At 36.9% G+C, this 26164-nt stretch overlaps 1 protein-coding gene across 1 annotated transcript in view; it reads left to right on the top strand.

Moving 5' to 3' along the window:
- The window catches only part of LOC149078846 (aquaporin-9-like), a 74250-nt gene that overhangs the window by 19470 nt on the left and 28616 nt on the right, over window positions 1-26164 (top strand). The window lies entirely within an intron of this gene.

Below are 26164 nucleotides of genomic sequence, written 5' to 3' on the forward strand. Positions count from 1 at the left end.
TAATTAAAAAGTTGTTGCCCCGTCGCTGCTGATGACAACAACAAAAAAAATTCTGCATTTCTTAGTGAAAGTTCACTGAGATATTTGAATTAGAAAAAAGGAGAAAAGTCTCGGGAAAAACAGCATTGAATACGGGTAAATTGTTTTACCTGCATTTATATACTTAGAAATGTTTTTTTTTTTTTTTTTTTTGTCATAAGTAGAGACGAGGCAACAACTTTCTAATAAGGTTTTTGAGCTCAGGGCGTCTGTGTAAAAAGTTAATTTTATATTTTCATAACTGTACAACCCTTGCAACATGAATGACGTATCTGAGTTGTACACGTTATTTGGAACTTTTTCTAATTGGAAGTATTCCTCTAGGATCGACGGTTCCCCAGTAAAGTGCCGTGTGCCCTGTTACCTACGCACCCTGTATATATAATTTTTAATATTTTATAATGTCTAATATTTAATCAGTAATGTTATGAAATGATTGAATCTGCTCAGGTAAGTGAAACGTACGATGTAATATACGAATTTTTTAATAATTCGAAGTTTGAGGAAAAAAATCAGGGTTTTTGAAAGAGGAAAATATTTAGAATTGAAAAATTCTACAAGAAGCCAGACTTTGCTTTTCTCGACCAAGTTGTTAAATATCAAATATTTAAAGGCAAATAAAAGTGTGAAATTTTTGTTTTCCCCCTCTACTCTTCCTCTGATAATTTAATGCTCATTTAAACATTGTTCAGCTGGAGTGTTGGAGTGTATCGAGGTGTGTGTGTGTGGCGATGCTGTCGGCAAGAGTGTGTAGGTGTTGGTTTCGAATAGCATAAATCTGCCAACACCTCGTTATGTGTGCGCGCCTTTTCTTGGCCTCTCTTCCGCTGTTTGGGAGAGAAGGCTTTGGTTTCTTGCAGAGTAGAGATGTCTTTTGACTGTGTGTCCGTGTATTATTATTTCGTATATATGTGTTAACGTGCCGTGTGTTTCTTCTAATTAATAAACCGTATATTTAACCGTATCTAGAATTGAACAGTCTTAGTGGAGTCAAATAAAATTTAACTATGGATAAATAGCTACTTCAATTTAAATGACATTATCACCTCCGGCAACTACATATGGTGTCCACAAACTGGTGACTCAGGACTATCGGATTCGTTACAACGAATCATGAATACCTCTCTGCAATGTGGATTTTAATTTCAGTTTCGTGGTGAGTGAATATTTCTCTCTTTCGTAGGACTATTGCCGTCTTCATTCTTTCGCTATGGCAAATCCGCAAGCAACTGCTAGTCAGACTGAACTTTCCCTTTCGGGAACCGAAGTCTCACGTGTTTCATTCCGTGCGCCTCCATTTTGGGAAGCCGACGTTGATTTATGGTTCCTTCAAGTGGAATCCCAGTTTATCACGGCAGGCATTACCGCGGATAAGACGAAGTTTCATTCGGTGATTTCCGTTCTCGACACAAAAATCTTGTCTTACGTGAGTGATTTAGTACGTAATCCTCCCTCACACGATTTATATGAGACTCTAAAGAAACGTATTCTTTCCCGATTTGCTCAATCTGAAACTGCTCGCTTGAAATCTCTTTTTCATGAGTGCGAGCTAGGCGACAAAAAACCGTCCCAGCTACTTTGTGAGATGCGAAACTTGTCGAATAACACAATCAGTGATGATGTTTTGAGCACATTATGGCAGCAAAGATTACCCGTCAGTGTTCAACAAATTTTGTCGATTTGTCGGGATCCTCTTGACTCTTTAGCTCGGATAGCTGATCGCATATTAGAAGCTTCGAGTTTCAACGCTGTCGTTTCTCAGGTGTCTCAACCTCCTCTGCCTTCTTCAGAGTTGCATGAGCTTAAAAAAGAAATTGCATCGCTCGCTACACGAGTCGAAGAGCTCTCTCGTTCTCGAAACCAATACAGAGGTCGGTCGCGAAACAATTCGAAAACTCGTGAGCGGAAAAAATCTTCAGATCGCTCCGATCGACGCAAATTGTGCTGGTATCATGCTCGATATGGTGAAAAAGCACATCGTTGCATTTCACCTTGCCAACACTCGGAAAACTAGTGGGCAATCCTGTTACAGCGGCGGCCGGAGATTGCCACTTTCAAAGTCGCTTATTCATTTGTGATAGAAAATCGAAAATTCGTTTTCTTGTTGACAGTGGTGCAGCTGTGAGCTGTTTTCCTAAATCACTTGCCAAAGTTTCCAAGCCTGACGACCTTTCGTTATATGCGGCTAATGGCACTAAAATTCACACATATGGAACTAAGCATTTTGAACTTGATCTCGGACTGAGGAGAATATTCTCATTCAATTTCTTAGTGGCCGACGTCACAAGTCCTATTTTGGGTGCCGATTTCTTGGAGAGATTCGGTTTACTTGTTGATGTCAAGAATCGCCGGTTGGTTGATAATTTGACAACTCTATACTCTCTTGGTGTCGTTACCACTGGTCCTTCTCTCGGTCTAACTACAGTTTCTGGTGCCACTACATACCATAAAATTTTGACCAAGTTCCCAAATCTCACTGGTTCGGTCTTAAATTCTCAACCCAAACCACATGCCATTATCCACTTCATCGAAACATCAGGGCCTCCCGTCTTCGCAAAGGCTAGACGTCTTTCTCCTGAAAAACTTTTTGCCGTCAAGAAAGAATTTAACTTGCTTTTGAAGCAAGGCATCATTCGTCCTAGCAAAAGCCCTTGGGCTAGTCCTATCCACCTAGTCCCAAAAAAGACAGGTGGTTGGCGCATATGTGGTGATTTTCGTCGGTTGAATGCCGTAACTACTCCTGATCGTTATCCTATTCCCAATATTCAAGACTTTTCTTTCGGTCTGGCTGGAAAAAGAATATTTTCTAAACTCGATCTTGTAAAGGCATACCACCAGATTCCTGTGAAAGAAAGTGATATTCCCAAGACGGCTGTGATTACACCGCACGGTCTCTTTGAGTATGTTTTCATGACCTTTGGGCTCAGGAACGCCGCACAAACATTTCAACGATTCGTTGACAGCATCCTCTCGGATCTCGACTTCTGCTATGTTTACTTAGACGACATTCTTGTTGCGTCAGCTGATGAGAAGTCGCATGAACAAGATCTCGATGTGTTGTTCAAGAGACTAAGCGAATACGGTTTAGTTCTCAATCCTGACAAATGCCAATTTGGACTCAAAGAAATTCAGTTTTTAGGTCATCTTGTGTCAGAAAAGGGCATTTCCCCGTTGCCGGATCGTGTTACCGCACTTTTGGACTATCCATTGCCCAACACAATCGATGAGCTGCGACGTTTTCTGGCACTAATAAATTTTTATCATCGTTTCATGAAAAACGCTGCCTCTACGCAAGCATGTTTACATGATCTAGTTAAAGGCAAACAAAAACGGGATAAAACAAAAATCGTCTGGTCTGAGGAAGCAAAATCTGCATTCGAGTCATGCAAGGAAATGATTTCCAATGCTGCTCTATTGGCTCATCCTATTTCAAGTGCGCATCTCCTTCTAGCTGTCGACGCGTCTGATTTCGCGATTGGCGGAGTTTTGAATCAAGCAGTTAATGATCAAACTCAGCCATTAGGATTCTTCTCGCGTAAGCTAACTTCAGCTGAACGCAGATACAGTGCGTACGATCGAGAATTGCTAGCGATATATTCAGCAATTAAATATTTTCGACATATGCTGGAGGGATCTGACTTCGAAATTCTCACAGACCACAAACCATTGGTCTATGCATTTTCCCAAAAAAGTGAAAAATGTTCACCTAGGCAGATTCGTCATCTAGAATTCATTAGTCAATTTTCAACCCGTATCAAGCACATTTCAGGCGATCGAAATGCAGTAGCCGATGCATTTTCAAGAATATCGGAAATTGAAATACCTCCTAGTATCGATTTCGCCGAGATGGCTCGCGCTCAGGATGAGGAAGAATTGCGATTACTTCGTGAAATGGACTCAGGTCTCGAGTTAAAACCAATGACTTTCGGTTCTCCTGAAGTCACTCTACAGTGTGATGTTTCCACTGGTTCAATTGGACCTTACGTACCGTCAACGTTTCGCCGCGCTATTTTTGATGCAGTGCACAACCTCTCCCACCCTGGTGCCAAAGCTACTACTGAAATGGTTCGCAGACGATTCATCTGGAAATTTTTAGAAAGGGACTGCAAAGAGTGGTGCAAAACTTGCATCCATTGCCAGCGATCCAAAGTTGGTCGTCACACACATTCTCCTATTGGTGCATTCGGATTACCTTCCGCAAGGTTCTCGCATGTCCATATTGACATCGTGGGTCCACTTCCACCAAGTAAAGGAAATCGCTACGTTGTGACTTGCAGTGACCGATTCACCAGATGGCCGGAAGCTATTCCTGTACCCGATCAGACTGCTGAAACTGTGGCATTCGCTTTCCTGTCGAATTGGATCTCCCGTTTTGGCGTTCCAGAACGCATTACTACGGACAGGGGTTCTCAGTTTGAATCTGAACTCTTCCGATCTCTTGCGAAGTTGCTGGGTGTGGACAGGGTGCGTACTACCGCTTACCACCCACAAAGCAATGGAGCCATCGAGAGATTCCACAGGGACTTGAAAGCTGCCATCATGTGTCACGCCACTGAAAGATGGGTTGACGTTCTTCCTACCATTCTACTCGGGATACGCTCAAGTTTCAAACCTGATTTTGGTGCTACGCCGGCGGACATGGTCTACGGAACATCTCTGAGGTTACCAGGAGACTTCTTCAAAGATTCCGGTAAGCACACCTCAAAATCTGATTACGTCACGAACTTGCGTATGACTATGTCAAAGCTTCGTCCTTCGCCTTTGTCCAATCATTCCTCAAAAAACATTTTTGTGCACAAGGACTTGGCCAGATCCACACACGTTTTTGTGAGGGTTGACACTGTAAGGCGTTCGCTACAGCAGCCTTACCAAGGACCTTATGAAGTTTTGAATAGGACTGATAAATTTTTTACTTTGCGTATCAATAATGAATCTAAGTGTATTTCTATTGATCGTTTAAAACCTGCATTTTTGTTTAATTCTCTCGAATGCAAAGAATCTAATGTTCGCAAATCATCTATATGTAATGCCCCAGCCTCGCCACAGGGCTTCGTCACGAGGTCCGGACGGAAAGTCCGTTTTGTAACACCTTATCAAGCTTAACGTCCTTCGGACTCGTGGGGGAGTACTGTGGCGATGCTGTCGGCAAGAGTGTGTAGGTGTTGGTTTCGAATAGCATAAATCTGCCAACACCTCGTTATGTGTGCGCGCCTTTTCTTGGCCTCTCTTCCGCTGTTTGGGAGAGAAGGCTTTGGTTTCTTGCAGAGTAGAGATGTCTTTTGACTGTGTGTCCGTGTATTATTATTTCGTATATATGTGTTAACGTGCCGTGTGTTTCTTCTAATTAATAAACCGTATATTTAACCGTATCTAGAATTGAACAGTCTTAGTGGAGTCAAATAAAATTTAACTATGGATAAATAGCTACTTCAATTTAAATGACATTATCACCTCCGGCAACTACATATGGTGTCCACATGTGTGTGTGTGCGCGTGCGTGCGTGCGTGCGCGCGTGTGTTTTACCGTTTCATCTTGTATACCACTTTTGATACCATTCATAATGTAGCAGTTGAGACAAATTATAATTATAAATAATTAAAATATTTGGGAATCAGTTTCGTAACTGACGGTCAAAATTTTAATAATTGATAATTATTACTCTATATGGATGTTGATGATTAATTTGCAATTTATAGTGATTTTACGGATCAAGGATAGATTGACTGGATAATTCGAACTTTTTTCCAATGACTTTTTGACTTCGAATTAACCAAGTTCGACTGCAGTTTATTTAAATTGCACTGCTTTTTTATTCTTTGATATTAATTAAAGTTACCGTAACTCCTTTCGTGTAATCAGCAGATGGTATTCTCCTACATCAAGTAAAAATATACTATTGTATAGTCCGCGATGGCTTATAATCCGCGTCATTCATGAATGATGAAATCTTAAAGGGGCGGAGGTAGTTTTTCACGTTTCAAACATAAAAAAAATGTTTTTTTTTTTCTACTGAGACCTATGCACCATCATCTAATTTTTACAAATTAATTTTTAAAACATTAATCTCTATTCCAACGTCTCGGCGAATGTCGGATATAAGACGCAGTGGCATACGCGGGTGTCCTGTAGGTGTTAATGCGGCCTTTATTTCATCGGCCGTCCGTCGTAGAGGTATGATTCTGCTTTAAAAAATGCTCGAAATGTATTCAAAAAGTACCCTGTGCCAGTTTTGAGAGTGAAAATATAGTGTGTAACAAAATAAAAAAACCTAAATTTTCACACGGTCCCCCTTGTCCTTTAATCTTTAACTATGAATTAGAAAGCTATTGCACTGTATTTCCTGAGTCCAGCAAAAGTAATTCCAAGTTTCTAAGTGCAATATTCGCTGAGTTATTCGAATTCAAAATCGGAGTAAAGTTCGGAAAGGACAGCATAAATGAGAAAAAGGAGCGTCAGTTTTTGCTGTTCTTTCATAACTTTTCTCCGATTTTTGAATTCAAATATCTTAACGAATATTGCACTTAGAAACATAGAATTTCTTTTGTTGGACTCCGGAGATGCAGGGGAACAGCTTTCTCAAATTCGAAGTTAGAGGATAAGGGGACCGTACAAAAATTTAGATTTTTTTTAATTTTATGACATGGTGTATTTTCACTCTCAAAACTGGTACAGGGTAATTTTAGAGCGCCTTTTGAGCATTTTTCAAATTAAAATCATACCTTTACGCCGGACGGTTGGTGGGATAAAGGACACGTTAGCACTGACTAATAATCTGCGGATTATACACAGGAAAATACACTATGTTTGAAGAATCCGTGGGGTTTCTAAGAAAATTTTTTTTTTCTTCCAGACATTATTTCTGGATGCAATCTGTACACCCCAACGGCGTATTTACTAGAAATTACAGCACTAGGTAAATATCCCAGCAGTGGTTTGTCCTATTGTGCAATATAAGCATTACTGCTTTTTATGAATATGAATCAGAGTTGAAATGAAGGAAAAAGATACATATTTGCATGATGTAATATTCGAAGGAGAATAATAAGAACGCGGATAAACTGACCATATCATCATCAGCAGCAGCAGCTGTTGCTGCTTTGTCCGATCCTTGAACCTAACGAGTTCACCATCTTCGAATGACCCGAACTTTCACTCTGTATCGATTCCAAGAGACATTCAAATCTGCCTAATATACGAGGTGTACAAGACGAGCGATAGATACGGATCTTTCTTACGCGGATCACGCTTTCTATTCTGCATAATTTTCTGGTAACTCTTGTCTTGTTTTACACGTGACGTCCGTAAGATGACTAGTTATTAAACGTGATTTACGACGGCGATCACGTTCTCTCTCATTTGCTAATCAAATTACCGTGACCTGATGCCGAAGCAATATCGGTAATCGTTAAGATGTAATCATCGACTGGTTTTTTTTTTTCTCCTATATTTCACTCCCTCATCATTGTGAAATACATACTTGAGTTATATAGGAGTTATATAGCGTACCATATAAGTGTTTTAAATGCGTATCAAGATAACAATTGAAACGATATTTTTCATTCCCGGGCGGAAAGAAAGTGTTGTTTTATCACGCGTTGATAGTCTTCAATTCAATTTCAGCATATTTTATATCGAAGAAAAGTTACCTGTGGAATTTAGACAAAGTGAGATTCACGCATTTATTGTAATTTAGGTAAAAATCAAATGAGAATTCAATTTATAAAGATGTGCTTGTCAGATATACTTTATTGTCCAATGAATATCCAATCTATAAGCGTATTTTGTTTCACATACATTTTTAAAAACGTGATTTTTGAGGCTTACGGTGTGCATGTATTACTCTTTTTTCGTTCAAAAAACACAATCTATATACTAGAGATTTATTATGAGCATTATCACGTAAAGTACAAGTATCAATTAATTGCATTTCAGTCCACTTTTCGGAAATAATTCATTTAGCTTGCATTTTTTTAACAAATATTTGTTTGTGGAATAAAAAACAGTAATTATATGAAATTTTAATTTCATCTTGGGAACATTGTCACTTACTTTGCAAAATTATATTTCAAGGTTTTTGCTATGTTTTGTTTTTAATGCTGTGGTTACTTCAAGAACTATCTTATAAAAAATATCTTTTCAAATACATCTGTGTTAATTTTTTGTTATTTAATTTTATTCAACTCATTATTAATCATTCAACCACATAATAGAAATTACTAAACCCCTTGTAAAATGTCTTCTTTTCTCATGAAGCAATCCTTTCTTTCCATTTTTTAGACGGTGATATTAAGGTCATGACTGTGACTGTGAGCAACTATTATATTTAGGTTTCTATAGTCTTAAGTAGGTAAACTAAATATCTCCTCCCCCCCCCCGATAATTTTATGATTGGAAAAAATTAATTGAAATCAAACCGTTAAATAGAAAACAAAATTAAATATAAAATCATGTCAAAATTGTTTATTATTATCATTTTTATTGAAATTACATCTTTTTTAACAGTTGTGAGCCATGCAACAAATTCATCTTCCAAAATCTAGTGAAAAATGTGATAATTTGCCAGCAGCGGAGCGATATGTTTTTAAAAAAATAATAGTAATAACGATAATTATCACTGCACGGACATCAATAGCTCTTTATGAAAAAGGGGGAAAAAAAACCAACTCACAATAGTCGAATGTTAAAATTAATACTTCTCAATAGCTTTCCTAATCTGTTTGCTGATTAATTATATCGAACAAGCGTGGGAAATTCGAATTCCCGTTATAGAAGTAGCCCAAAAGAAGAAGAAGGGAGTAGCCTCCATCACACACACACACATACAAGACACATAACTTTCTTATAATGAAAAAATAAAATAGAAAAGAAGAATGGCAAGTTTGTAAAGAAAAGCTGAATATCTATGGGTCAGAGCCACCGGTAGGTCAATTCGATTCCCGAGGCTAATTGCTGGTTTTACCTTCGTCAGGGTCAGTTTCCAATTGCGAAAATAGCTCTGACTCCGATATGTATGTACACAAAAAAGAAAAAAATAGTAAATAACTTGGCGGGGTATTCGTTTTTTTTTTTTTTTTTTTGAATTCAATATTCTTCATTCCTTAACGTAATGTCAATCATCCATCGGATTGCGTAAACACTTGTATACTTGTCAAGGAGAATATATCAGTCAGTGCAGTGTTGAACCTGAACCTTTTTTTTTCTATTGGTGAAGCCACGACTTGGTCGATCTTTTTTTTTTCTCTTTTCCTTTTATTATTCAAACCAGTAAACTACTTGCCCTGGTTCAAGTTAAATTTGATTTGATTGCTTAACTTTCTTCGTGAAACTGGTAATTCTTTCTTACCAATCGGTTGCTTATCTAATAGTTAACCAGGCGGTGGCCAATCTGTCAAATAGTATATCATCGGGGAAAAGAAATTACGCACTGTATATATCTTATTCGAATCCGTATTCGGCTTATAAATGTTATTAATTTAGTGTGAAAGTAATGCTGTGTCGTTTCTTTCATATTTATGTCTCTTAATTTCCTTTTTTGAACAAAAAAGTGCAATGTATTCTATGCTTAAACATTTGAGAGCCTTTCTAAAAGAAACTTCCGTTTTCGTTTTTCATTCATTGAGATATGATATACTGTAATGGTTCCCAAACTGTGGATCACGACCCTCTAGGGAAGGGGTCTTCAACTTTTTAGACACCGCGAGCAAAATCGAAATTCATATAAAGAGGAAATGTCTATGTTTTTAGATTATGAACTATGGACGCGCAAAAATATTGGGGGTAGGGGACTATGTATTGTTAAGACAAATCCAACGACACCCATATTGTGAATATGCATTCAAATTTGAGAAGAACCGTCGACAGAAACGAATACACCAAGTGCTCACCAAGTTATGGAGTATTATTATAATTGTTATGAATATTCAATATAATCTCCAATCACTAGAACCATGTGGGTAGTTTGAAATTCCACAATCAAATAGTTTGATTAGCGGCATTAAGTGATTAACTGCAAAGAAAGTTTGATTTCATATATCATATTTTAGGGAATATGATATTCATATGTTGTATGTCCAGAAAATATGGGACATATGGTCATTCAATGTGGCGGGTCACCAATAAAAATTATTGTCCAAAGGGGGTCGCGCTTGCTTGAAAAAGTTTGGTAATCTCCTGATATAGGATGTTTATAATTAAATCCCCGTACTTTTTGTGTGTGAGCAGTTTCATCCAAAGCTACTTATCCGAATACATCCAAATTTTCAGGGCATCTTAACGAAAATATGGGAGAGATATATAATGAGATTTATGCAATAAAAGAATGGTTAAATTGCCTACCCGACCAGGTGAAAAAATGAAAATAACCCGGAGAAAACAAAAATGATCGGATCTATACGAGGAGAGTAGCACAGCACCATTCCAGCAGAGCTTACACCAGTGTTTCCCAAAGTGGGCAATATCGCTCTCTAGTGGGCGATAGAATGGTCCAGGGAGGCGATAGAAGCTACGGGTATAACATAGGATCTCATGGTGTTCGCTTGAGTTGGGAGACGATGAGAGGGAAAAATTTCTGCAAACAGTTTAAGAAACTATGGCCTAGATCAGTGGTTCTCAACCGGTGCTCCACGAAGCCCTTGGGGCTCCTTGTGCGCTCTCCAGCGGCTCCGTGGAAGCTCGAGGAAAATAAAAAAACAGTAAAATTTAAAGAAAACAATTATAAATATTTTTAAATAGTAAAAATAAATAACTAACTTTGATGAATAATTAAGAAATGGCCTACGGGGATCCGCCATAGAATTTTTTACTTGTAAGGGCTCCGCGAGTCAAAAAAGGTTAAGAACCGCTGGCCTAGATGATCGACCAGACTGGGGAAAAAAGGCATCTCCTTCTATAGCTCAAGACTCCGATTCTGACTAGCACAAGTTCTGAGGAATTCAGCATTGATAACTGCCAAAGTGTTTCTCAACGGTACCCCTTCCAAATCCCCCGCCCCCAAAAATTATTTTGTACGCTATCTTAATTTTTTTTATTAGTCGACTCGTCTGAACATGTAACGATGATTCATATGATTTTGCAAATGTTCTTGATTTTATGTACCTTGTCTGTGTATATTTACGCTATTTGTAAATTGAGAGAATGAATAAAAGTTTTCCAAAATGGCCACGCCCCCATTGGCAATGTGCTTAAATTGCTCAAGTGACAGAGCCTAGCTGTGTTCGGTAAGTAAGTAAGCAAGGTGAAAAAAAAGGCACTTTTTATCACATATTTTTTTCCCCATTAATTCTCAATATAGTGTATATTCCAAGTATCAATGGAATACGTGAGCCAGAACGGGTGCTACATAGGTCTAAGTAGTATTAGCACAAACTAATTATTATACACCCGCGAGTAAGTAATTGTGCTGAATTAGATTTTTTATTTAAGAATTGGAGAAAAGTTGGGAAAGAACAGCATAAATGAGAGGAAAAAGTATTGGCCGTTAGTTTATGCTGTTCTTTCCCATCTTTTCTCCGATTTTTGAGTTCAAATAAACTGAAGAGCCAAAAAAAAACTGGTGCAGGCATGCGTATGCAAATAAAGAGATATGGAACCAATCAGAGTACGGCGCTGCTGTCGGCAACGCCTATATAACACAACAAGTGTCTGGCGTAGTTGTTAGATCGGTTACTGCTGCTACAATGGCAGGTTATCGAGATTTAAGTGAGTTTGAACGTGGTGTTATAGTCGGTGCACGAGAGATGGGACATAGCATCTCCGAGGTAGCGATGAAATTTGGATTTTCACGTACGACCATTTCACGAGTGTACCGTGAATATCGGGAATCCGGTAAAAAATTAAATCTACGACATCGCAGCGGCCGGAAAAAGATCATGCAAGAACGGGACGACTGACGAGAATCATTAAACGTGACAGACGTGCAACCCTTCCGCAAATTGCTGCAGATTTCAATGCTGGGCCATCAACAAGTGTCAGCGTGCGAACCATTCAACGAAACATCATCGATATGGGCTTTCGGAACCGAACTCGTGTACCCCTGATGACTGCACGACACAAAGCTTTACGCCTCGCCTGGGCCCGACAACACCGACAATGGACTGTTGAGGACTGGAAACACGTTGCCTGGTCTGACGAGTCTCGGTTCCAATTGCTTCGAGCTGATGGACGGGTATGGAGACAACCTCATGAATCCATGGACCCTGCATGTCAACAGGGGACTGTTCAAGCTGGTGGAGGCTCTGTGATGGTATGGGGCGTGTGCAGTTGGCGTGATATGGGACCCCTGATACGTCTAGATACGACTCTGACAGGTGACAGATACGTAAGCATCCTGTCTGATCACCTGCACCCATTCATGTCCATTGTGCATTCCGACGGACTTGGACAATTTCAGCAGGACAATGCGACACCCCCACATGTCCAGAATTGCTACAAAGTGGCTTCAGGAACACTCTTCTGACTTTAGACACTTCCGCTGGCCACCTAAATCCCCAGACATGAACATTATTGAACATATCTGGGATGCCTTGTAACGTGCTGTTCAGAAGAGATCTCCACCCCCCCCCCTCTTACTCCTACGGATTTATGGACAGCCCTGAAGGATTCATGGTGTCAATTACCTCCAGCACTACTTCAGACATTAGTCGAGTCCATGCCACGTCGTGTTGCGGCACTTCTGCGGGCTCGCGGGGGCCCTACACGATATTAGGCAGGTGGACCAGTTTTTTTGGCTCTTCAGTGTATTTCTGCAAACACTGCACTTACAAACACTTTTTTTTTGGCCTCAGGAAAGACAGGGTATAAACGTTTTAATTGAAAGTTAGAAGAAAGGAGTGACCGTTAAAAATGTAGGGGTTTTTTTTATTTCGTCACACTGTGTTTTTACTCTCAAAAATTATTTCTGAAACATTATGAGCATTTTTTTAAAGTAGAACCGTGCCTTTACGACTAACGGTTGCGGTGATAAATCCCGAATTAGGACTTATAGGACAGCCTGTATATGTATTGTAAAGTTCACAACTATGAAATTTTGAATGTTTGATAAATAACGTATGATATAGCATATTGAACTTTTTAAATTATTTCAAGGATTTTACAAGAAAGTAATCTTCAAGGAAGGCCTCCGATTCTGATTTTAGAACCTTTTTTCGAAAACAAAACGACTTGGTTCGTCCTCAAAACATCAAATATCTTGTAAAACTCGCTTCTGATAAACTAGAGAATGTTTGCGGTCGAGAATTAAGAACACGAGGTAAATGACTTGGTGGAAAAAGCAAATTCCCTCTTTTTTTGTTTTTGAGTTACAAATGTGTTTCCTGTTACACGAGACAATTTTGCTCTTTTCTTATGACCCACATATCCGTATTTTTTAAGCGTCACACTCAGAACATGATAATGTAATTTTATTAGATTTCAATTTCAATAAATAAACAAAATGTCATTCCTTCATAACTATTGGGAAAAAAGAATATTTATTGTCACTAAAATAATTGCATTATTGAAGTTTCATGTTTAGTTAATTTGTCTCGATATTTGAAATTTATAAGAGAAAATTACATTTTGAAAAAGTTATATATGATAATTGATTAATTATGCGATATTCATACTTTTTATGAGCATTTTTCTAACAGCTTCGTTGACATTTCGTCTCTTGTGTTTCTTTAAATTGTAATGCACAAATTATTTTATCGCTAATCTTGATTGATATCGAATCCAAATATTTTGTCTCTAATTCAGTTGGCTTTTTTTTTTGTTTTTGCGTCTGCGTTTGAATTTTTGTTCTCTCTATCCCCTTCACCAGAATTTTTTTTCAAATATAAACTGCCCGCAAACGTTTTTTCAAACATTTTATTGTCAGATAAGGAAAATTGTTTGAAACACTGCTAGTTCCAATGTCTCTGAACTTCATGTGTCTCTTGGCACTGAGGTTTTGCGTATTTCAACGAGAGCGATTTTTTATTAAAATTATTTAGGAAAATTTTACGGTCCAAAATGTCGGTAAATTTTAGTGATATTTGAAAAAGCTGCATATTTTGAAATTGAAAATGTAAAAAAATAGCAATTAGAATCTTAAAGTGATTTATTAATATAATATTTAATAAATGTTAATATTATTAATCTTATTTCGAAAATATAAAAAGGAATCAATTTTTTTAATTACCAGTAAAGTATATTTTGTCTTTTTTTTTTAATCCAAAACGACACAAACTCGTTAAATTGTATAAAAATATTCACAAAATTTACGAAAATAAAATTTATGCCCAACGTGAATAGAGAGTTTATGAGATTTGAAAAGAAATTTGTTTATTGGATTTTTTTGACAATGTATTTGCCATGTATATATATATATATATATATATATATATTCATACATACACACAACCATACAGGACTAAATATTCCTTAAAGGCAGGTAATTTTTCCCATGAGAAACCAAGATCGTACGCCTACCTTAAAATTTCGATATTAATCTTTTTTTATGACTATGAATTTATTAAATTATTTTACTTAAAAAAATTTCGAAATTCATGCACAATTTATCAAATTTTAAATTTTAACCTGAAAAAATTTTATTATTAAAATTGCTTTAATTTTTAACAGTTATGCAATGAAAAAAAAGAATTCTTCTACCCTACAAGTGAACACAATGCAATTGATGGAAAGCTCTAGAACGCTGCCAGTATTAGACTTAAACTCCCCCTCAACGTATGTGAATGAGTGACCATCAAAAGCGCAAAAAGGAAAAGCAATTTTTTCTCTGGAAATCGAAAACCCTGCCATTTTAGGGGACAGTAATGAGTCCCGCGGGACTTGTTCGGTCGACCTTCGAACGTTTTATAACTGCTGCCCAGATGACCTTAGATGACGTCGGTAATTTTCTCCACGTAAGAGCCGCAGCTACAGCGGCAACTGATTCATTTTCGAAAAGTTTGCCGTAGCAATATGTTTTTTGGCCCATCCTGATGGGAATCATCTACACAGCACATTGATTAGGTTCTCCCGTTTCGAGTTCCGATTGCTCTCTAGAACATTTACTCTTTATTCTATTTTCTTTCTTTTTTTATGGAAAGCAGGTCAATTTTTTGGGTAGCCATACAAGTCAGAGAAAATTATTTTAATAGTAGCACGCACGCACGCCAAGGATAATATCTAGGCCAATTTCATGCATAATATTTCTTGATGATATATTAGGTTCTCTGCCGAGAGAAAGATTTTTTCGGGAAATAGTTTTTGTAATCAGAAAAGCATATATTTGATGATTTCGAAAATATAAAAATTAATCTTTTTTTTTAACCACCTGTAAACAGGTGGATTTAACGGCACGCTCCCGGGGCCACGATGTCTGAAGGGCCCGAAAAACCCAAACTTCACAGTTTTTTGTAATTTAAGGGGCCAATGTTTCTCTTGCTCCCGGGACCTCAACCGACTAAAATCCACTTCAGCCCACAAAGTATATTTTGTCGAGTTTTTTCTCCAAACACACACACACACACACACACACACAACACACACACAACACACACACACACTACAATTACTTAAGACCAGACTCATGGCCCAGGCTCTATCCCATGATGAATATAAAGTACACAAATACTGGAAAACTATAAAAAAATTCAAAAAGAATGCAAAAGAAATAAGACACAAGCATACACCTGATACACACACTATGTGGCCCCAAGATACACCAAGTCCTTTTTCCTATAAATTTGTATTTATATATGTTACTGCCAAAGCTAGACGTGTAGCCAATTCGTGACTTGGCCAAGAGTTTTGGCAAAAGTCTGAATTGCAGAAATGATTCGGACTTTGCCCCCCCCCCCCGGTGACGAAAGGGCCGAAGATCCCTGGCCAAAGCTCGATCTGCTGATGTAAGACGGCCCAGTAGGAGCCAAATACATTTTTTTTAATCGCCAACGCGTCATGCATGTCTACATGTCTATATAGCAGCTGTATAGGATTAGTTCCATGTTACGAGAGGGAAAAACGTGAAATTTGAGAGAGAAAAAAACCGTAAAAATAATTATATAAAAATATATAGTTTCCTTGCCAAATTTTGGCGAAAAAACGATTACCGCATCGTGACTGCGGTTTTATGGGTGGCCCTAACTTACGTGGGCATAATTATCGCGAAAAAATACGCCAACTTGACGAAGACAATGAATCATGTTCATTTTTTTATCGACTTTGGCCAGGGAGTACCGGCCACTTCACTAACGGGTGAATTTCGGACATCGGCCAGGTCAATATTTAACGAAATTGGCCAATTCACGAATGGTCGGCCCCGTCAAGAATTGGCTAATTTCGGGCTTTGACAGTAACCTATATCTATATAGCCGTAGGTTTATTATTACGGCAGCCCACATTCCTATATTAACGGGTGAAATCCCGTATGAAGTCGATGCTCCTTATAACGATCGTGCGTTATTGCGATCGTCCCATTATTGAGAAAAAAAATCTTTTTATTCATCCCATGTTATTTTTAATCCAATATAACGACTTACAAAGACCATTCAATCTAATACAACGTCCGAACTCTGTTCTGCTCCACCTTTTTTCCCCAAGAAATGTACAAAGTCCATGTTATTCGTTTGCCAAAATTGTGTTTGACATGGAATTAGTGCATGAATGTAAATTAATTACCACAATTTTTTCATAACACTTTTCCAACCTGATGCATTGTCATTGCAACTGCTTACATTGAAAAAAACTGAGTAATGTAATTTTTTACCCCGTCCAAGTATGAACTTATGAAACTAATATTTTTTAAAAGTTCGATATAACGACCTGCCAATATAACGTCAGTTTTCTGTGGAACGTCGGGGATCTTATAACAAACCTCGACCGTATAAATATTTATAATCATGTCTTATGAATGATGCGTGTATACAAACATATCACAATACCATAAAAATACAGTAATGTGTCGGTTTTCCTCAAAATAACTCTCATTCAAACATTTTAGAAACGAGAAGAATTGCATTATAATGACTATTATTCTCGGTAAAGAATAAATAATAAATAAATAAATACTAACGCCAATACTGAAAATTTCATGGAAAATAATTGTTTTTATGGCATCAAGTACATGTCATCACCGCGGAATTAAGGAAGTTCCAGTCACGTTTTTCTGTATAAAAGAATGAGGAGAGCGACTTTTTTCCCATCTATTCTTTTTTCCCTTACTTTTATCAAAGAAAACTCCTGTACCGGTCAGTCATTCCCAACAACACTGGATTTTTATATTCTACTTTCGCCCGTAATGGTGTCACTGTCAATGCCGTGACCGATATAGAAACGGCTTAAATTACTTCGGCTCTGACCTCCCTTGATCGAGGTCACTCTTTGGTCTTCCCTGAAATTTTTGATTTTCTTTTTCTTTTTTGAGTAGCTGGGTACACACTTCGGGTTTTTTTTTCCCCTCTGGATAATAGTGAGACAAGCATTTAATACAATACTTGTGCACTGCATAATATTAATCACCTGTGATTGGACGTGACGGGGAGGCAAAAAAAATTCTTATTAGATTGTTCTGAAAGTGCACATGTGAGGGGGGAACAGAGAGATATCAGCATGATGTTTCAAAGGCTCTATTTAATATACTTGATAATTTATTGAATAAGGTTCAAGGAATTGTTCTGGATTCCGCCTGTATTAGAAAATACAAATACTTATACAAAAGACCACAACAGGCAAATTACCCTACTAGGTGGCTGAAAAAACGATGCCCATAAAAAAAAATTCCAAATATAGCCAAAACACAGCAACTAAATATAAAAGCATTTATCACCAAAAAATAATAATAAACTAATAATTAATACTATATATTTTTAGTATTTTTCCTGGTATTTGCCTTATTCGTTGACGATTTTTTGAGTATATATTACACTGCCTACAAAAAAAAAGATCATGGTTGTCTCATGTATAAGTATGGATAGATCTTCTCCATTTATCCCACTATGTTTATCGTAATTATTTTCAAACGTGTCAGTTGTGTTAGAATTCCTGACCCCGCCAGTAAGCTATTTCATTTGTTGCTCATTTGTTTGTCCCGACACCTGCGTTCTTCCAATGTAAAAATATTCAAAGAATCGAGTCTTTTTCATAGTTCAAGCTTGGTGTGCCAACAAGAGCACGCGTAACTAACTCTTCTCTTCAACCAAGTCTATGTCCCTCTGAAGGTATGGTCTCTACTTCGAACATATATGTAAACACCGTAATTTACAGCGTTTGTCCGGCCGAGGCCGGGAATCCGCAGATACCAATTCCACTTTTTCAGAAAAAATTTGAGAAAAGAATATCACACTGTATACTCCGCATGTGAAAATTTTACATCAGTAATGAAATTTTAAAGAGTAGAAGGTGTTGTTTGTACGTTTTTGCATTAAAAAAAATCCATCTCTTTCTACTTTCATCTACATACGTATACGCCATCTGTAATTCTTTACAAAAAAATTATTTGAGTGATTATTTTTGTTGAAACATTTCTCACACAGAAAAGAGCTACATCGTGAATTATAGCCACAGGGAAATGCTGTATACAAATACAACGCCACAACATTCAAAATGCCAACGATGTGGCTGAGAAAAAGATGCCCATAAAAATATGGATATCATATATTTGAAAAATACAGCAACCCAATTAAAAATTGCATGTGCCACTCATTTTTTTTATCATCGCACTCATTTATAGTTGCTAGAGTCTCGTATATACGGCACCTACCTTCATTTTGAAGAACTCTTTCAATTTATTGAAAAAAGTTTTCTAAATTTTTCTAAATTTGAAATTTTTTCCTTTAAATATTATCTCACCAATTCGCATTTTTTCGAGACTTTGAACATCGTCACATGTGCTTGAATCCTTTCGATATGGTGTACGTCAATATGCACCGAATCGACATCAGAAATAGAGTAGGGGGACCCCAACTACTAGGGTGGGAAAGAGGAGAGGGGGTCTGGTACCCTGGCCGCCAGGATGAACCATCATTCATAACCGAAACATTTCTCACAGAGTAATACAACTGTGCATGCGAATTTCTGTATAATCTCAAATATTTTTCAGCAGTTTCAAAACATTTGTGGTAAACCTTCGCGGATCACTCTTAAGTTCCGTGAGGTACTCGCTGTTGAGTAGCACGTGCCGTAGATTAACGCACTTTATAGTACTTTGTTATTTCAGGGGCGTACGCAGGTTCAACCTTTGGAGGGTATATATCTGGTTTCGGGTTGGGAAGGGCATGGGATATCTTTCAAGAGAAATTTTTATTTACTTACCATCGAAAACATTTTAAAATTAAATAACAGAAATCGATTAAGGTAGCATAAATGTATTTTCTTTACATTTTATATAGTTTTTGTTTTTTTAAATAAAAATACTGAAAAATATTATCTATTTTTTTTTTGAAAGTATAAGCGCTCTCTAATACCTCCTCTTACTTAAGCCTTTTGGTTATTTGGTTATATTTTGGTTACCCACGCATTGTGTTTTATCCAACATTGACAAACCTATTAGATTGCAGCTTCTCCATCATAAATGGCCATATACATGAAAGAAAAAATAGAATTTTCATATTTTATTTACATTTCGCATATTTTATTAGCATTTTATTTACCCTATTTTTAATTCCTAGCTTTTTCCAGAAATGATCTAGTTTTCCGTAGATCATAAAATTTTGACATATCCACCATAATATTTCACGGTTTGAAATTAAAATATCAAGCTCATATAACCTCTATATAAAACTGCCATCTTTCATTTCCCATGAACTCAAGTGCGAAACATTTAAACATCATTTAACCATATGTTATTCAAGTATAATGCAATAAGAAACGAAAAGGACAAAAGCGGCATTAAGTGAAATTGGGCTCACTTCATCCACGCATTACCGAATGAAAAATGCACGAAGCTAAAAAGCATTTATCACACGATTTCAATATCATTACAGACCAGTCAGTGAACGTGGGTTTACTTTGTATTCAGACTTCTCTGTGTGTGTAGCAATTCAGCTCGTAATTTTGCTGCCAGTTCTTGCAGCAAAAACCATAATTTAAGCTTACGACAGACTCCTGTCTGCGCCGACTCTATAACCGGGTGGATAAAAGAAAATGAGAGAACTAACACAATTCTCTTCATTGACAATTCAAATTCTACTTCATTACAATATGCTCTTCCCATTAGCCAGAGGGGGAATTGCGTATTGCGTGTGTGTGTGTATTATGGATCTACATACAATAAGTGTAAGAGGTAATAGCTTCTTGTGGTTTACTCAACAGCTGCTATTGCTGTCTGCGAACTGTCCGAAATAGTTTTAATTTTTGAGCTTTTGCCGTAGCTTGTGCCACAAAAGATCCAATAAGGCGGAGGAAAAAAAAGAAGCATATACTGTAGAATCTCGTTTACACGTCACTCAGTTATACGACTCACATTGGCTTAACACACACACGACGTTTGGCTTAAATTAATGTTAAAATAATTAATTTATTCAATACAAAACCTCCATTATTCGACGTTTTCACTTCGACTCGAACTCAGAATGTTTTGGAAAAACGTCATTTATATCGATCAAATGCTCACAATATTTGTATGCAGTGAAAACGCGTTGCTGCAACAGTTCTTCTTGCATATTGTCACCGCAAAAGCCATAAATTTTAGAGTGATTGCTGACGTATACGAAAGTAGCCAGTGAGATGACTGATGTCTATTTAAAGTGGACACACTCAAGTGATTTGTTTATTGCTTGTTTCTGATAATTCACAGACGTGACGAGTCCCAAAGAAACGTGTTTCAATTGTTTTGATGGCCATATGTCCTTTTAGAACTTTTTTCTCCAAATGTTTTCAGCGTAAATCCCAGAGGGTAAGGAAGGCCACATTCTAAGTATTTGGAGGATACAAGTCTTCCGATAACAGACATATACGGTATACATATACAGTAAGTTCTTCCGATAATTTTCTGTAGAATTTTCTTTCGTTATGGTGCTTTGCTTTCTGGCTGATCTGCCGTTCGTAATGTCGAGAGAACGAAAAACACATTCTCTACAAAGGAAACGAAATTCGGGAAGAATTCTACAAGAATTTCAAATTAATGACGAAACTTATCTTGCAAAAAAGTTGAATACTCCTGTGTCAACTTTGAAAACGATTATAACGCAGTGGAACAAAATCAAAGACCAAACTGCTGCTGGTCGCAAATCATTTTATTGCCAAAAAATTCAGAGTTCAAGATGGGAAATTTTCCCAAGTCGAGAAGATTTTGTTGCAATTTTTTACCCAATACCGTGTCCCGAAAAGGTAATTTTCCGTTAAATTTTATTTCTTTAAATGACTTGAAATGCGATTTAATTATTTTTCCTTCACACAAGTATAATTGAAATTACATTTTTATAGCAGAATTGGGAGATGCAATTAAACACATTGAATTTTATAATATTTTGTATGTCTGTCGGGGGAGGGAGGGAGAAGTAATTGCTTTTTTAAAGCTTCAGTTATTCGACTCACACATTTGTACGACGTTTTGACTCGGCCTATTGAACGTCGTATAAACGAGGTTCCACTGTATATATATATATATATATATATACATATAATCGATTTAGTTCATGAGGTCGAGAACGGGTCTTTCTCATAAGTTCCAAAACCGTGATTTTGCATTTGCAATCAGTTTTCTTCTTTTCTTATAAGAAAGGGTTATTCATATATATATTAAGAAAAGAAATAAAAAAAATGACGGGTGGAGTCATGATAAGAGAGAAGAGAGTGAGTAAAATTGGTTTGAGAAAACTGGAGCGCATTACCCTTCTTGGTTATAAGTTGGCTACTATTCTGTGAATATACGTCATGGGTCATGAGTCAAGATTATAAAAGTGTCAAGTCCTTGACAGAGTTCATTCGATGTGATGTGGGAAAAAAAATGGGAATAAAATTAAAACATCAACCGCTACAACACGTTACGTTATTCGTGAAATCGAGAACAGGGAAATATATTGATATAATTTCATAATAATTATGATAATAATATTATTGATTGATAAATATTGAAAAGAAAAAAATAGACCGCAGTTAGAAATTTTTTCGACCACTCTGACGTGAGAAAGCTATTCTGCGTGTGTTGTATGTAATGTTATTCTCTTGAGTTGAAAATTATTTCTTACCAAATAATTATTACCAAAAATTATTTCTTTTATATATATGTGTGTGTGTGTATATATATATATAGCCTATATGCCTATATATATATATATATATATTGGTATATATATGGTAAGATGCTCGTCTACCACCGTGAAGGTTGCTGTCACACCAATAGACAGCGCCCTTCATTTCAAACTCATCTCATTAATGGCAGTAAATTGCAATATAACGATATGGCCAGAGTTGATGTTTGGCGAAGTAGCCACCAAGTTGAGCAATTTGCGTGTTTTTTGTGTCTTCTTATTTTATATTTTTTATCTGTTAAAGAACATCTGAATTTCTCGATACAGATTATAACGGCTGCGTATCATCTATAGCTTTTTTCTCTGAGAGGGTAGGATAGAAATGAATATTTTAACCCCCTAAAAGTTAAAAAAAATTTCGAGCTGATAATTTTTTTCATAGTTGATTGCACATATCGAAAGCCGGAAGAAGCATTTAAAAAACCTATATCGAATTGTACTGCTTGTACATGGCCTCATTGAGGCGTGCAAAGCCTCAAAAATCGCGCATGAAATAAATGTATTGAAGTAATATTACTTCCCAAATACATAAGTATCTTCTGTTTGTGATTCAAACTAGAGTAAGAAAAAAAATTTGGATTGCAAACTACAAAGTAAATAATAATAATAATAAATGCAAACAAAACATTTAACAAATTAGCGAAATCACAGCCACTCATGCTCTGCAACAAACAAAGCGTTGTTGTCGTCAATTGGGACATCTAAAAGCAAATTCAAAATATAAAATGGGAAAACAATATGACCTCAAAAAGGTGATTATGTGCGAAAGCGATTCTGAATTTTTATCTTCAAATTATCTGAAGCATTTTCCTCTGGGAAGGTTCAGATTTTTTTTCCTTCTGAGGGGAGGTCACGTTTTTTCCTATAAAATAACACTATAATCTTGGCTCAAGGAGGTTAGAACCCCAACCCCCCCCCCCTTGCGTACGCTAATGAGCTGGAGTAATGAACGTTTAAAGTACCCTTTAAACACTATGCAAAGCTGTGTACTTAAGAGTTGAAAAATAATTTCTCAATGCGGTTTATAGATCACAGTGTTTTATCTGTACCATTTTTTTTCATTCGTGAGAGGGAGTTTCAAAATATATTTCAAAAAATACTCTACAAAAAATAATTTTTAGGGGTATTAGATGGGTAGGGGGAAAGGTATTAGATTATATGTTCTCAACCCATGTGGCCAGCGGGCCAAATTAATGATGTGATTAGCGATCCCTCAGAGTGATCTGATCTAGACCGCACCCTGGGATCTAATTTTGTAAAAAAGGAATTAAGGGGCACATCACGAGATCACTTAATAAGCCCGCCATGGAGTCTCACATAACTCAAGTAGAGTGCGGCACATTACCAGATCACTTCCGTTACTCGCAGACAGTTACCCGTCACATTTATAGATTACTCAGGTGGCCTGGGGAGGTGTTACAGGTCACTTCATTCTCGCGTCAATTAAGTAATCCGCGGCACATTTCCTGATCGCTGAAGCAGCCCGTGACACATTTACAGATCACTTCAGTGACCCGCGGCATATTTACAAATCACTTAAATGACCCACGGACAGTTCCAGATCACTTAAGCAGCCCGCGGCACATTAACATGTAGCTTAACTGGCCAGCAACGCGTTCGATAAACATTTTCTGTCCAATAAAACCCTTCGAAGCGGTCCCTTCTTTTCATGGAGATGTTCCTAATATCGCACCAGTAAGTAATCCTAACACCGCATCACATTCGATATTTGGATTACTTTCTTATTATTTCACGGTTGTTTATTTTTTCTTCTTCTCTGTAATCAAGCTGGTATTAATGTGATTCGGTTCATGTTAGCAATTGGTTCAGTTTGTGTGAATTCGAGCCTCGCTCTAAAACGCGATCCTTAAACGTTTTTGTAACTATAGAAATTCTGGCAAGTTATGAAAAGTGTTTCATCAGCTAATAAGCAACATTTTCCACATGCAGCTATTTCTCCCTACAAACTCCATATCTGAGACAAAATGTTTGTAGTCTCAGTGTGCGCGATAGTTGAAACACTGTTAGAAAGATGACTATTTCGAGGTTGGGCTATTTTTACCCAAAAATCGATGTTTCTATAATTCAATATCATTATCGGCGAAAAATACATTACTGCATTTGTCTAGAACATATTCCATCAAATATTTTCTCCTCTTTTTTTGTACAATTCAGCAACTTAAAAACGATAATTCAGAATGGGTGTGATATATTAGGCACGTTTCCCCTGTATAAATTCATGTAATTCGAGTAACAGCAAAGCCTCCTAGACCAGTGGTTCTCAACCTTTTCAAGGCCCGGTTTAATTCATTTTTGTGAGTTGAAGGCTCAGTCAAACACACGGCTAATAATGAATGAGGAAAAATGAAACGGGCCCGGTATGAATGATATTCGAAGCTACTGCCGGCGAAGAGGCGGTTCGAAACGCTATATTTAACGACCTATTTCCCTCTGTTATATCCACGGATTTTTTTTATATGTAAAGAAAAAGACAGAAAATCTCCTATTGCAGATTATATGCCCCTGCGACTTACCTGCAGCTTCTTTTCTGAGATTTCGTAATAGAAATGAATATATAAAAAATAAAAATTTGTAGAAAAATAATTTTTTACGAATTTATAGATGGCGTATAGGCCTATAAGTAAGAGCAGAAAAATTGGCATTTGTTTCCTGCAAAAGACGGCCAAGAATCTCTTCAGTTCCTAAACGTTTCATTATTGGCGAATGAAATTTTCACATGTGAGATACGATACATTTCATATGTACATTATGATATTTTTATCAGAATGTGCATCTGTGGATTTTTCTCATTAAATTACAGTACTGCTATCTATAGGGTCTTCGTTTGTTAACAGGAACAACAGATTTTTCTAATAAAACGTGACTAATAACACTTTCACCCCTTAACCCTGCAATTGCCAAGCATTGAAATATCCAAAGAGAAAAATTTTGAAGGGTTACATTAAGTAAATGGAGATACCCTACCCTGAATGCTATTAAATGGCAAAAAAAATTATTGTCAATATTTAAAAAAATATGGCATGTTGTACTTTCAGGGAAAACACTGTATTTGTATGATTTACGTAGATTTGAATACTATAAAAAATGTCATTTATATTGTTTGCACCTCACTTTCTATAATCGTTCAAAAATGCACAGCAATATGAGTCCTCCATAATGAAAAGGCTAAAAATCGTTCTTTCTTGGCTTGCCAAGAAATACGAGAGATGTGTGCCTTTGAGCCATTCTGCATATATTATTAGAGAAAATTCATAAACAACGCATGAGTAAAAATCGAATGTTTAGGAGTTGCTTGGAAGTATCAATGCCGAAACGAGCTCAAAATATACAATTCTTATATTTCAAAAATATAAAGAAAACCCTGTCGTCATTGAGAGCAACACACTGCCAAATAAAGGGTCAAAATTTCATTAATGATAATATTAAGGAATAATGCGATAAAGGGTAATGGTCTGATGACTACTAGAAATTTGCGGACTATAAGCAGGAAATTTCGATACGATTTAGTAATGGTGTTTGCAATGGTCTTAGTGTTTTAGTGGCATCGTAGTCGGAGTGGGGGGGGGATTTGCGGTTGCTCAAATAACCACAGAACCACAGAATTAATCCAGAAATTAGCATCTCTTACATACGACTCAAACAGAGTGCGCACGTTGAAAGCACTTTTGAAAAGTCCCCCTTGACTTCCTACAGTGATTTTTATTTCATTTATTTTTTTATTGAAATACTAACAATGGTTATGGGTGCAAGATTTTTTTTATATTGCTATTCTTACAAAAATCGCAGTCCATAAATGCATTTTCTTCTTCTTACAAAAGACATTGGACCTCACCGGACGTCTCACCTCCAGACGTTAATTCCGTGGGAATATCTTTCCAAGGACTAGACTCGCGTA

The sequence above is a fragment of the Pholcus phalangioides genome, unplaced genomic scaffold, assembly GCF_987345545.1.
Source record: "Pholcus phalangioides strain wild (caught in Gottingen) unplaced genomic scaffold, Ppha-v1.0 ptg000013l_1, whole genome shotgun sequence".
NCBI lineage: Eukaryota > Metazoa > Arthropoda > Arachnida > Araneae > Pholcidae > Pholcus > Pholcus phalangioides.